The sequence below is a fragment of the Lutjanus erythropterus genome, chromosome 18 (genome assembly GCF_056507025.1).
Source record: "Lutjanus erythropterus isolate fLutEry1 chromosome 18, fLutEry1.hap2, whole genome shotgun sequence".
NCBI classification, from domain to species: Eukaryota; Metazoa; Chordata; class Actinopteri; order Lutjaniformes; family Lutjanidae; genus Lutjanus; species Lutjanus erythropterus.
This window is the reverse complement of record NC_139334.1, coordinates 13,003,451-13,017,778: the sequence shown is the minus strand read 5'-3', so window position 1 is coordinate 13,017,778 and position 14,328 is coordinate 13,003,451. Positions and strand designations below refer to the sequence as shown.

At 38.5% G+C, this 14,328-nt stretch overlaps 1 protein-coding gene across 1 annotated transcript in view; it reads left to right on the top strand.

The window, feature by feature from the left end:
- The first annotated feature begins 3,342 nt into the window (after positions 1-3,342).
- The window catches only part of bahd1 (bromo adjacent homology domain containing 1), a 51,578-nt gene continuing 40,592 nt past the window's right edge, over positions 3,343-14,328 (top strand). The window contains exon 1 of the mRNA XM_084742689.1: positions 3,343-5,231. The gene's annotated coding sequence lies outside the window, so the exon portion shown is untranslated. The remainder of the gene's footprint in view (positions 5,232-14,328) is intronic.

The window sequence follows — 14,328 nt, the reverse complement described above, 5'->3', positions numbered from 1 at the left end:
AATACATTTAGATCACTCTATCATATTTTACTGCATATTTTATTATATGTTTATTATATTTTATTAGGCCTATTTAGTATTCATAAATCTCCTGAGGGACCCACAACTGCTTTTACTGCTGCTACTGTATTTCTTCACTTTGCTCTTTTTACACTCACTTATATTTATATTTTCTATTTTTATACTTTTGTGTAGTTTTATACTTTTGTGTACTAGATGTTTGCACCTTGTAACCTCTTGTACCATGGTTCTGTACCTGTTTTTGTGTCTTGTTGCTGTACCCTCTGTGTTGTCTGAATGTTTGCTTTCCTCCCACTGAATGTTGCATCATTCATTCTATTTTGTTTTGCACGGGGGACCAGGACAAACATTATTTTGTTTCTCTGTGTATTGTACTGCACTGTAAACAGATGGATGATAGCTCACATATTAATGTTTAAAATTTTCATCTGTAAAGTAGCTGTTATGATGGTTGGGTGTACAGGTATAAAGTAAGTAATCAAATACAGTAAATATCTCAAAACTGTACTCATGTATATTATTTGACCTCTGTTCCTCTCCACCGCTGAATGTATAACATAAAGTCGAGTTTTAAATGATATAAGTTGTTCTTTCCAAACAATCACATACTTTTAAGTCATTCTTTCTTTCTCAAACTTGAATGACTTGCACCTTTCTAATCCCTCCGACAGCAACCTGCTGCTGAAACTTCTGTGTCCATCACCTGTTACCTAAGATGACAGATCATCAGCTTATGGCCTCAAATCCATCTCCTGTCATTTCGCGTCTGTCAGCCGCTGTGACTCAGGCTGATGGATGTGCAGAAGATTGTTTGGTAGGACTTTGATACCGTCGCTCTGCTGCGTGTCGTTCTCGGCTTTCCGCGATAAAACCACTCAGCACCGGGCGGAAGGATTAACGGTTCTCTGAGTCGGTTGTTTTGTTTCTTAACCCTCCATTGGAGATGAAAGAGTGCCCTTCCAGATCTGAAGATGCTTCTCTATCTCACTGCAGAAATGAAAAAGACAGTCTGTCTGCCCTTAAGCAGAGATGACTGTGATTGTCCTGAAATACATTTGTGTTCAGATGTGATGAAAATAAAAGCACTGCAGTGAAAACATGTTTGTATACTCCCTCTGTACCCACTGAACACAGAGCTCCTTGTTTGACAAAAGCCAAAGGGAAGACTGCTGTTCAGACATTGATTGAGCTATCCAGTGCATTTGAATAATACATGAGAGTTCTGTTACACACTGAATTTTCCCTTTACGGGAAACAAGTCAGGTTTAAACATTATTTTATCGAACATACTGGATAACTGGACTGGAATGAAATATTGTTAGTAAGAATTCAGATTCAAACTTCGTCTTGTAAGGATATATCCTCTTAAGGAAGGAGGGAAGGAAGGACCAGTGACACATCAGACACAAAACAATAATATCAATATCACTGCCAGTAATACTTTTTCAACATCTCTCTGCAATATTACTTTTTCCAAAAAAAATATTTTTGAAACTGACCTCAAGGTTTAAAATCCAACTGGTGATCATTTGATGAAGAAAATACATCAAACTATTTCTACCAGTTTCCTGTCCTGCAGTGACAGCTGGTCCATTTCTCCTGTCAGAGACACAGTGACAAGATGAAGGATGATGGTTTACTTCAGACATGATTGTGCATCTGTGGCACCCTGCAGTCAGTTTATAGCAAACTGACCATTTTAACACAACATTATGGTTTTGCTGATATGTTCATATTCATCTTCTAAACATTAGATAGGTTTATTATCAGATTACAGTAAAGCTTGCTGCTGTCCTTCATCAATCATGTAATGCCGTGCGAATCAGTAATAAATGGTTATAATGTAAACTTACAATAACTTCTGGGCTTCAAGGTTGTGAGTCCGCATTTTTGTAAACGAAGTTGCTGTGTAACGTCTATCAGTGCAGTGTGCTTTGTGTTTTTAGCTGTATGGCTCTTTATTAAGCAGGAAGGACTCCTCCCTTCACGGCAGACATTCAAATTGAATGCCTTATTGTCAAGTGAAAAGTGAAGGCTTCCCTTTTTACAATGAGCAGCGAGTCTAAAGTTCATGTTGGATGCCACATAACCTTCTTTTGCAAAGGCAGGGAGTCCCAAAATGTCTTTGCAGGGGGAGCTGTCTGATTAATAAAGACAAAATTAAAATCAGAAGAATACACAATAAATGAGGGTATATGTGACGGAAATGTGACTTACTTCTGCATTAACATGGCTCATTGGAAATTTTGATCATTAATATTTTTTAGTGTGATTATGCTGTTTTTTTTCTATATGGTTGAATCCAAAGTAAATTTTTACAAGTAAAAAAATATCAAGGCAATTTTCAAAGTGGTCCCTTGACCTCTCACCTCAGGATATCTGGTTAAAAATGGCTTCAGTGTTTACCTGAGTCTTCCTTTTGCATGCAGTGTAAATGTGTTATTTTCACTCACGCTCTTTGAATATTTCTGCATACTGGAGTCCATAAACGGTATTGAAATTGCATAAATTGACTGTAAAGCTGAGACTCTTGTGGATTTAATGAGCCCAATTATATTCAGGTGCGATGATGATAATGGCCCCCATCGCAGCTGTTTAACTGTAGTGAGACCGTCTCATTGAAACTTGACCTCATAAAGCTTTCAGAGGATGTATGACTTTCATTTGTGTATTGACAAAAACTGCTCCCCATCCAGTCCTCAAAAAATGCAGTTCTTACAGAAATCTCAGAATGTCAGTGTCAGTTTTTGACACCTTTTCACAGCGTGATTGTTTCTGTGGTGTTCCTCAAGGTCTTGGTGTCTTAATGTGGTATTTTGGAGGGATACTTGACCATTTTTTAAATCAATTCTCCAGTTATAAATTGTGCATGACAGAGCATTTGAATGGCCATCGTCATGTTCTAAGTCCTTGAACACTCTAAACTTTCAAAATGTGAATAGGTGCTGCAATGTTTGTTACAGATTTATGACTAGAACAACTTGACACAAATTAACCTACAGGTTCCCTACTGTGGACCTGCTATCTTCCCCTGAAGACCCTTGTCCCTGCCCAAAAGTGACAAAGGTAAGTGCAAAGGGAGAGGTGGAGTGGAAAAGGTTAATAAATAATTTACTGAAGCTTTATGGGTCAGTTATAAACCATTACTAAACTAATGTTTGGGTTGGAGATGGACGACTAACTTGGTGAAATACTCATTAATTAACATCTAATTTACCATTGCATAGCTTGTAAATGCAGACTTAATGGCTTGTTATAAAGTGAGAAGTTTTATGCATTTATTAGTAGATAACTAACATTGTATTACAGTACATAAAGCACAGTACATGTAGAAACAATAAACACAGGACACAAGGATTTTCCACAAACTGGCAACCCAAAAGTTGCTCCCGTATTAATAATTCACAGCTGATCTATGAAGGATTAGTTAAATAAAATAGTTTAATCTTATGAATCCCTCTTTAAAAGGCCACTTATTAGAAAGTGGCACCATGATAATTTCTATCCATTTATAAATAGCTAGAGAGAGAAGAATATTTGCACTAGATTAAATGTTAATGTATGCGACATGAGTTATATCAACACCTGTGTGAGATTAGTGTGGGTTTCACTCATGTGATGAATGTGTCGGATGATTATATTGTCTCCAGTTCAAAGGAAAAAGTTATACTGTGGTTCCTCTTTATCTTGCATTAAATGTATATACCTTTATTTATAATAATATTTTATTTATATGGCATTTTCAAAACAGACATTACAAAGTGCTTCACGAGACAATAAAAGCAAGGTAAATTAAGTAATAACAATAAAAAGCTATTAAACATGAGCAGCACCAAAGATAGTAAAAGGTGATAAAAAGCAAATATGTATAATAAAGACCCATAGAGAAGCACACACTCACAAGTGTACATATACAAACATACTCTATCCACATGCTTCACCACAGTACACGGCATATGAGCAAGACAAATTATTAAAATGAAGAAATGAATAAATTAATTCATTGTTTTTTAAGAGTGGATACAGATGGTGATCTAATACAGTGTATTAAACTGAGGGCCCGTGGGCCAAATCCGGCCCGCTGCATTGCAAAAGTAAGGCATCCTTGAACTAATGTCCCAGAAATCATACGATTTTGTTTTCCATGTCCTGAAGGCCAAATGTCATTATATTCTTAATACACACACCCTTTCAGCAGTGGTACTCTAGCCAAGTGGTTGATGTATGTTAACAGCTGAGCAAAATGTCTAAGAAAAGAAAAGCTGACATAGAAAAGAGGCAATTTAATGAGACATAGCAAAGTGAACACGTTTGTGCTTAATGAAACAAGGCAGAATGTCTACAGTTCTGTAAAATTCTTTTTTTTTTTTTTAATAATTTGTATAATAGTTGCAAGCTACACTTGAATGAACAAAATTGAGTTTGAGAACCAACTTCTGTCGACTGTCTTCTTATTGTTACATTGTATTGTTATATAAAATGTCACTGCAGACAACTGAAACACTAAGTCACACAGAAGAGACAACACACTCCTGTACTTCAGTACTTGGAGGCACCACGCAGTCACATGTCAGAGCAGGTTTCTTTCATGAGCCAGAGAGCTGACAGACCACAGATCCTTCATTCAGGGCTGAGCAGCTTTTTCACTCACTGCTGCTGCTGCTGCTGCCAGGGTTAATACAAGTGTCAAAAGAGTAGGGCTTAAAGACATTAACTAGGTGAAAGCCATCTGTCAGCCTCAGCGGGGCTGCTGCTGCCGCTGCCGCTGCTGCTGCTGGGGAGGGACGGTGACATGTGGACGACGGCGCGTCCGTGGCCCTTTAAGAAACTCCATGTTTTCGCTACATGATGCGTCAACATAAAAAAAGCGGATGATGCTGTTATGTAAAAACACGCCGAAGTGAAGTGGAGCCGTAGTTTGCAGGAGCTTGTGAACGCTCAGGCGCCTCTCTTCGTCTTGCGAAGCAGGATTGTAGTTTGAAGTGTTCGGACCGACGGGGTTTTTTACGCGCAGCGCACGGCGGAGCAGCGGCAGCGGCGCAGTTCGGAGTTAAAAAACAGGCTTCAACATGAGTCGCCCTCCGCTCCGTTTTCCTCCTTCTTCACTTGCGGGAAGCGTACACCTGACGCATCACTCTCCGGCCCTGTGGAAGTGATCCCCCCCCTCTTCGGATCGTCTCTGCCTGGGGTATTTTCCAGTCTACGAAACGGTAAGACAGCACAGCCGTCAACTCTGATCGCCTCTCGGGCCAAACTGAAAGTGTCAGGCGGGACATGGAAGAGATCGAGCCATGAGACAGCTCCGCTCCGCTCAGGGGCTGCTGGGATAACAACAATAATAATGTGGCAGCTACGCTCGCAGAAACAGATCCTTGCTCGGTGGCGGTGAAACTTTTGCATATCACTTCTTTGTGCAGGTGGCACACTCGTGTTTTGCAGCGTAAATGTTGAGCGCGGAGCCTCGGCAGCTCGTATCGCAGAAAATGTCACACAGCGGCTTCTGTTCGAGTCAAGTTCGAGGCTCCACACTGCTGCGGAGTTTGTGTCTGCAGGTTTACTGTTAATAAGGCGGTTTGATGGAGGATCAGACGCGTTTGAGGCAAAATACGTGCAGTAAGTTTGAGTCTGTCAGTGCCACCAGGAAGACATGAAGGCTCAGAAAGGCCCTGCTGGTGTTACTGGTTCTTTCTTTCTTTTGGGATCTAGAGCAGAATGGGTAGCTGAGTATCCATGACTGACACAACAATAATTTAGGGGATTTTTAAAGCAAGATCATCATAAATTCACTGCAAATGTGGATAGTTGCTGCTTGTCTGTGAATATCGTAGGGTTTTGACTGATACAGATTCTTTAAAAATAACTCTTGCTGTTATTTAAAAGGTTAATTCGTTTCAATCTAGAGCTGAATTGACCAATTCATCTGTTAGTTCACTAATTCAGCACCCATATCGGATGATTTCTTAAGCAAAGGTATCAACATTTCACTGCAAATGTGGCTATTTTATGGTTTTCTATGACAGTAAACTAAACATTGTTGGCTTTTGGACTAATAAAGAGTCTTCGAGAGACTTTAAAGGGCTCCTACTCGTATTTCACTGGTTATTTCTGTTGGATCTGAAAAACTGACCAATTATTTTGTTTTGTTGTTGTTCACTAAATCAGCAACACTTTTGGATGTTTTTAAAAGCAACAAATATCAATAATTGACTGCAAATGTTGATATTTGCTGGTTTCTGTGATTATAAACTGCTTATCTTTGGCTTTTGCATTGAAAGAGACTCTCACATAGACTCTTAAAGGTTTTGTTGGTGTTTTGCTGGTTATATCTTTTGGTTCTAGAGCTGAATCAGATCAGTTAACTGATAATCTGTTGGTAATTGATTCTGCAAAAATTGTTGGATGATTGAAATCATGCTATACAGGATTTTTCTAAAAAACAAAACAAAACAAAAACAAGCTATAGACTTCTATAAACATAATCCCTGGTGGTATCTATATCTGCAAAGACCTGCCAGAGCCTGTTTAAAGAGTGTTTTTCAGGGAAAATTCAGCAGAGAAAATGATCTGTCAGGAAGTAGTGCTAACTTGTCTTAACCATCGACTGTATAAAGATGTTTAAATATATCTTTATATACAGTCTATTATCTTAACTATCAGGGATTAATTTTTTGGTCCTCTGATTGGCCAGAGACGTCTATGATGTGGAGAAATCCCTTTTCCTGAAATGCTAAACTTTCAGAAGGCTGTGTGATATACTGCTGTCTCAGTGGAGCTGTTTGTTGTTTTTCATGTGGCGTGTTAATTCTAGAAAGTGAACAAAGGTTTCATATTGCTTCACAGTGAAAGAAATATAATTAGAAGTAGAAATTTATACATTTCAGAAAATCAGGTCGCTCTCCTGTTACCTCTCCAGTTACCATACATGTGTAAAGGGTGTAAGTCACAAGTTTTATCACAATACAATATTATATCGATTCTTCGGACAATGATACCATATTTGCTGAGATCATAAAGGGTTGTGTGATTGATATAAGATCAGATTATATGCCCATTCAACACAGTCAGTTACTGAAAAGGCTGCAGCCCCTTTCTTCCCTACTTTTGGTTAGAAATAAATGTAAAGAGTTGTAACCAGTTAAGCACAGAAAATCTTACTTTACACTGACTTCACTAACACACATACAACATGACTTAACAAGAACAATGAAGATAAGTATATAACTCAGTGGTGATAGACTTGCCATGGGAATTTCAAAATAAAGGCGTATGTTAAAGACGGTGACATGGATCCATGTTTTCACTTTGCATCAATTATATTGGATTGTTGATCATTAGTTCTAGGCTGAATATTTGTTTTTGGCTCATATCTGTGTGTATTTCTATTCAAATAGCAGTCGTCTGTTTGAACAGTTAAATCAGTGAGTTTGTTCCAGTCCCTTTCTGGCAACAGATAATTAGAATAGTTATAATTAAAAGTGAAATGTGTTCTCTTTGTGGAAAGTGTTTTTGCAACTGCTTCTACAACCCCTTTTTTTTTTACTCAAACATAGCTTAACCATGTCATGTGATGTGACACTTAAGCACACGTTAAAACAAAATATTACTGGAACTACAGAAAATTTCAGATGAGCATTCAGTATCCATGAATTCACGCTGTAAACACTACCACCGACTAGCCCTGTAACATTTTTTTGTATATTAGTCATACATGGTCCAGCCAGGCTTGTATTGGTAGTTTGTATCCTCGAACAATAAAACTCCTGATTCAGCTGCATTGTGCTGGTAGAAGCCTGTTTCAACAACACTTCTGTATTTTTACTTGTGACAGAGTATTTTCACACCGTTGTATTGGTACTTCTTCTGACGTAAAGCATCTGAATACGTCTTTCATCTTTCCTTGTCGGCTCACTACACTCCGTGTCCATCTTGAGCAGGGCTGCACAATTAATTGAAATTTTATTGAAATCGCGACGTGGCTTTCTGCAATTTTCAAATCGCAGGAGGTGCAATATTTGTTAAAGGCAAAATGTGTGAAAAAGCATTTAAATTAATGAATTTTGTGAGGCAATGATGTCTTGTCCTACAGATTAGATTCTACAAAAATTCAAACTGTTTCAAACAGAGTAATTAAGACCGATGCCAACTTCTTCGATCAAACCACAATATCTGTCTACAGTATTACAGTTAGTCTGTGTATAGACAAACTATTCCTCTACTGCTATATTTTTGACCTTTAATCAGCAAATCTGGTTTGACATATTGTTTTGAATGGGGAAGTATCAGATTTATTATTTCACTTCAGTTTACACTACAGGTCTGTTGCAATGTGTCCCTTATTGCCCTGTAAAGAAAGTCTAACAAGGGCAAATAAGGAAAAATGTCCATCCTATGGAATCTGCCCCTTATGCTTTAATTTTGGATTTAAATTCTTCGAGTTTCAAGTCATTCTGCAACATATTCCTTGCCGAAGGCGCAGAATACACCTGGGTGTTTGATACAGAGAGCAAAAAGAAGTCCTCAGAACACAAAGACTGTTGTATATACTGTAGGTAACGTGGGAGCAGACCAACAATTGCCTTACACACACACACATAATTATATATGAAGGTGTACCAATGAAAGAGTGTATGGGTGGCCAGAGCAGACCATCCAACCCAAGAGTTTAACACACAGTGGTGAGTCAGAGCTTTTTTTTTTTTAGATGTTACACAATTCATTTAATTAATGTGACAATTGCAAGTCCAGAAATGAGTACTCGAATCCAAACGGTGAGTTCGAGCTACAGACGGTATAATAAATAGGTTGAAATTCTATTTGATACACAATCTCTTGGTTGAAGCACGTTGTCCCCCCCCCCCCCCCCCAGACTCAGGGAAGCTCAGGCAGGCTGCAGGAGCGCTGCATTAGCACAAGATGTGCGCAACATCGTAAACTGACAATAACAAGTGATGAGGGTCCTACACCGTGAGTTGATCAGCTGTTTATAACTGTCAGTTGTCTGTCAGTGTAAAGTTAAACCTGCCATCCTGAAAAACAAAAGCCCACTGCTCTGAAAATACACACTCCGGAGGTGGAGTTCAGTGACTGCCTGTCACACTCCCATTTTCTGCTCAGTTTAACTGTTATAAATATTTGCTCCTTCTAAAAGATCTCCGATACTATAACTCAGAAACAGACACTTATTCATTCAGCAAACATTTGGCATTTATTTGAATTCTAATTAACGTGAAAAACAAACAAAAACACAAATTATGGACTGGAATAGAAAGACTCCGCAGCTGTGGCATGGCTGTCAGAGAAGCAAGTATTTTACCTTTTTTTATAGCAAATATATTGCAGATTTATCCTTTAGTGTTTTATTTAATCAAGGAAATAATCATCAGGTTAATTACTAATAAAAAAAAATTGTGAGTTGCAGCACTATTTGGATTTTAAATGTTCTTATACAGGATGTGAAAAGCCGATCATCTGCTGTTGTAAAAGGCCTCTGTAAAGTACAGGCTTTGACATGACATCAGGGTTATAATGCATGACATACAAGTTACCTAGTGAGTTCCTCAGTATAATGGTGTTTGTAAAGCCTCTTGTGGACAGAAATGCCTGACAATAGAGCTTCAGTTCTGGAGGTCGTGGTAGATTTGTGTCTAGTCAGTTCTCCAGAGCCGACTTTGACAGGCCTGTCATAGCAGCATGCTGAATCGAGGTGCAGCGCCCACACGTGAGCCATAAAGCTGGTTATCAATCACAGACATAATCCCATTATTTCTGAAGAAGTGTCCTGTTGTGGCCATAGAGAGCAGGAGGAGGAGGAGTTAGGAGGAGGGGGAGGAGGAGAAGGGGAACGTGCCTCCTGTTGCCCAAACACACTGTCCGCCCTGCTGTCCCTAAGGAGACAAATACTTCCTGTTCAGATACAGGAACATGTGCTCAGCAGAGACTTTACTGTACATTTAGAAAAAGTATTAGTAGGGTAATTATTATTTATTACCATTACCATTATTGTTCATATTAGCATGTGGCTTATCTTGGAAATTAAATGCGTAAAAATGTTTTGTTTATGCTTGGAAAATATTTTCTGAAAGTGAAAACAATATCACACCCAGTATGAATGACTTTATTGGCCATTGGAAAAGTACACTGGCACATCCCTCTTTTCCAAAACACTTGTCATCATAGTCACACTGTTGCTCCCCACAGACTGATGTTAAATATTATCTAGCAGGAACTCACACAGCTCATTTGGCTTTTTTGGAGCCGAGCTACCTTGTTTTAACCTCTTCCACTCCCACCTCTCTGCCATAAACAGGGGATTTTTACCTCTTCCACTCCCACCTCTCTGCCATAAACAGGGGATTTTTAGGGGAAACAGCAGGTCTACAGTGTATGCCACATATAAGTGTTATAAGAATAATTTGAGATGCAGCTCTTCGGTTTCACAAATCTCTAATAAACACATTTTCTTTAGGTGCTTGCTCAAATTTTGAAAGTTAAGTGTGTATAAAGGCTTAGAACATTTTGATTCTCAGTCTTTTCTCATAAGTCTTTGCAGCAGCTTTTGAGCTGATAAAATTTATTACACAGATTTGAAGTTAAATCATTTTTGACCACTTAAGAATTTCTAAAAATGCTCAAAATCCCTGCTGTAGAGATTTCTGTAAGAACTGCATTTTTTGGTGACTGTATTATGAGCACTTTTGCTTAAGAAATTGCTCAGAAACCCCATTATTCATTTTATTTTTTATTCTGCCTTTATTTATCCAGGTTAGTCTCACTGAGATCAGGGATCGCAGCAGCACAGTTACAGCAAAAGTAATTAACAGACAAACACGCAGGTGAACAACATTAAAACTTGCTCATATACTGTAAAACACTTGCACACTCCAGACTTTTCACCAGAGCTTTAAGCTCATTTAACATCACTGGTTTTTGAAGATCACTCTGTAAATTATTCTGTGCATTAGGTGCCAAAAACCTAAAAGATTTCTTTCCCAGTTCAGTTCAGACTTTGGAACAACAAATTGCAAAATATCAATAAAATGAAGATTATGACTTCCATGTTTCCAGTTTAAAAGGGAAGATAAGTAAGAAGGAATTATGTCCAGAATGGTTTTGTAGGTAAAAACACCAATGACTGAGATTATGAGCACATGAGAAATGAAGACAGTGAGCAGAGGCATCCATATACAACACATCCTCATAGTCAGTACCACCTTAAAAAAATAGATCCAATTTCTATCTCTCACAAAAGGAAAAGCAAGACTTGTTTCTGTAGTAAAAGAGCTTCAGCTTTTCTTTTTTTTTTTTAACAACATACTGAATGTGCTCCTTAAAAGACATCAATTTAAAATTAGGTACCAACTCAATTTGTTGAACATTTCTCATTACAGTTTTCTCAGACAGTGCTGGTCTTGCTGTTTTTGAAGTGGCAAAGAAGATAAGTATGTTTTGTCTGTATTTAGAACAACTTGCAGTTGATAAACAGTGCAGATGCAGTAGATGACAGTGTCAGTTATCAAAATAACTTGGAAATTTATACATCTGGGGTATCAAACTTGTGTTAGATCACTGGCCACATACAGCCCAAATTGATATAAAGTGGGCCAGACCAGTAAAACCACTGTGTACTAACCTGTACATAGAAACACCTGCAAGTGTGTAAAGAAGTAGAAGAACACTCTGAAAACGTTAATAATTAATCTACCATAACTTTACACTAATGTGCACTACAACATACAGAGCAGTGGATCTACAAATGCACAAAACATATATGCATTTTGGAACTGAACAATATAGTATTTTCCTTCTTTATGATTTGAACATCTTGTTGAGATCCAGAAATGTATTTAATTTTACAGACGTCTCCGCTCCTGTGCAGTGACGCTGCATCGCCAAACAAAATTCAGATTTGAAGAGGCTTTATTGGCATGACCATAACAAAACACAGTCGTGCCAGAGCACATTCAAAATACAAAAAAAAAAAAAAAAAACACAAATAAAACACAGGCAGCAAGCAATAAAACATTTTTCAGTAACATGAAAGAGCAATGCAGGACAGGAAACTGCACATAACTGATGGGTATCAGCAACAATAAAATAATAACAGTAATAAAATTAACAGTAAGTGTGAGTGGTCAAATTCAGGGCGTTGGTGTAATTTGGGGAAATACTTGGTTTGCATGGACTGGAGTTTTGTGCATTCTGTCAGAAAAAGCAGCTCCGTCTCCACTTTTTCTTCTTTGCATAACTGGCAGAAGCGCTCCTCTTTGGGGAGCCAGGAGTTTTTGTATCTGCCCGTCTCGATGGCCAGACTGCGCTCACAGTCTGCACTTCGTCAACGGCGTTCTTTGTTTACTGTCGGTTGCTGTGGTCAGGTAATCTGCCACAATGTACTGTGTTTTTAGGGCCAGAGAGCACTGCATTTTTGTCCGTGTTCCAATTTTGTGATGTAGTTTTGTTTTGTTGGTTTTTGTTTGGTCGACTCTAATTGATTTGTTCTCAGACTGGTCCTGAGGCAGAACAGGGTTAGAATGTGAACTAAGCATCGGGATAAAACAACGCCAACTTAAATGGAAGTCAGTGAGGTTAAGTTATCATCTGCCTTCCAAATCATTTAAAAATCAAAATTTTTGCAGTGCCTCAGCAACAGGGCTCCACTCATATTGTTTTGAGACAGAAGTCTGATACGAATTATTTGCTGCTGACCGATAATATTTTGAACAATGTGCTGCGACCTCATGGAGAGATTTCTAATGAGAGACACATTCAGACACATGCTTGCATGAAGTCAGCATTAGACCTCAACCAAACATTTTCTCACCCAGACTCCCACCTAGTCTCCGGTTTGTTTACATCTGCTGCCACGAGATCATGTGAAACCACTTTCCGTTAGAGATCTCGCAAGATTGTGCCCCCCTGGTACATAATCTTAATATAATAATATAATAAGGCCTGGCAGTAACCTGGAGCACTTTTGGAGAAAAGTTATTTAATAGTCAGTGTTTTATTTTGCACATCCAGTATTATTTTACATCAAAGAAAAGCTACAAAAATGTTTACGTATTCCGTCAATTATAGTTCTTAGAAAGACTTAAAATCAGCCAAATTGGAATTTGCAGGTCAGAAACTTGAAAAAATTGGAAATCGTAATCAACCAAGAAAACTGCTGTTATTGCATCTCTAAGTTAAACCCCTAAACCTAAAACCCTGAAGAGGTCTGGAGCCTCTGGACAGATGTCTGATATTCCCTGCAGGTAATCCAGCTCAGATCTGTGAATATGGCAGCATTACTAAAAAAAGAGTCCAACAGGGTAACTGTCGGACGATACGAACCCACAGGTCTAATTCGGAGGAGAAAACTAAGCCAAACAGCAAAATGTTTACCAGAAATGTCCGTTGTAAACATGCATCACAGTTTACAGAATGACTGCAGGCTTCAACTTTGACCTACTGTTTTTACTTAGTTGTGCGTGCACACAGATTTCCTGCAATTTGGGGTTATTATCGTAATTCAGAGTGCAGTTGTTTTCAGTTTTACCTCCAAATAACACACTTAGGTAATCCACCTAAACTGTTTACCTCATTACCACCTGTCTGATTGTCTGACTTAACAATGCTGCAGATTTCAGCACCTACTTTGCTGAGAACAATGTTATCCTAACCAGGAGATATGATGGCCAAAATATGACAAAAAGACCCAACACTCCAGATTTTTTTTCCGGGGAAACTTCCCTATTTTTCCTTGCCCTCTTCTGGTTTCCTCCTGGGATCACAATTCTCCCGTACTTTTTACGGATTTATGACAAATTTCTGGCTCTGGATGGTGTGTCTACGCCTCACAGCTCCAAAAGTCGACTGTTTGCATCTGAGGAATAAATATTAATTTTCTCTGTCACTGAAATTTGAAATTGGACTGGGTGAAGCTAACTGCTGTGGTCCCACTGAGTTTTCCAGCTAACAAGTCTCTGTTGTAGTTTGTCTGCAGGCATTTGTCTGTCAGAAAAATTGTACTTTATTATTTTGTTATTGTCAGTCTTAGACAGTCACCAGAATGCAGGAAACTTGATTTTTCTGGTGGAGGACCCCTAGATTTCTGTTTCAAAATTGTCTTTATTTTTGGGATCTCAAGGTTGGCTACCATATAATGTACAGAACATTTTTCTTGTATATTTTATAATGCTAATGAGTTTTGCAGTTGGATGTTAATCTCTGTCAGCTGTTTGAATATTCCTCTGGTTTGAATCTTGAGTGTGTGAGGATTAGCAGCGCTGTGCTGTAGCCTGCACTCCTCTAAAAGCCATTAGCCGGCCC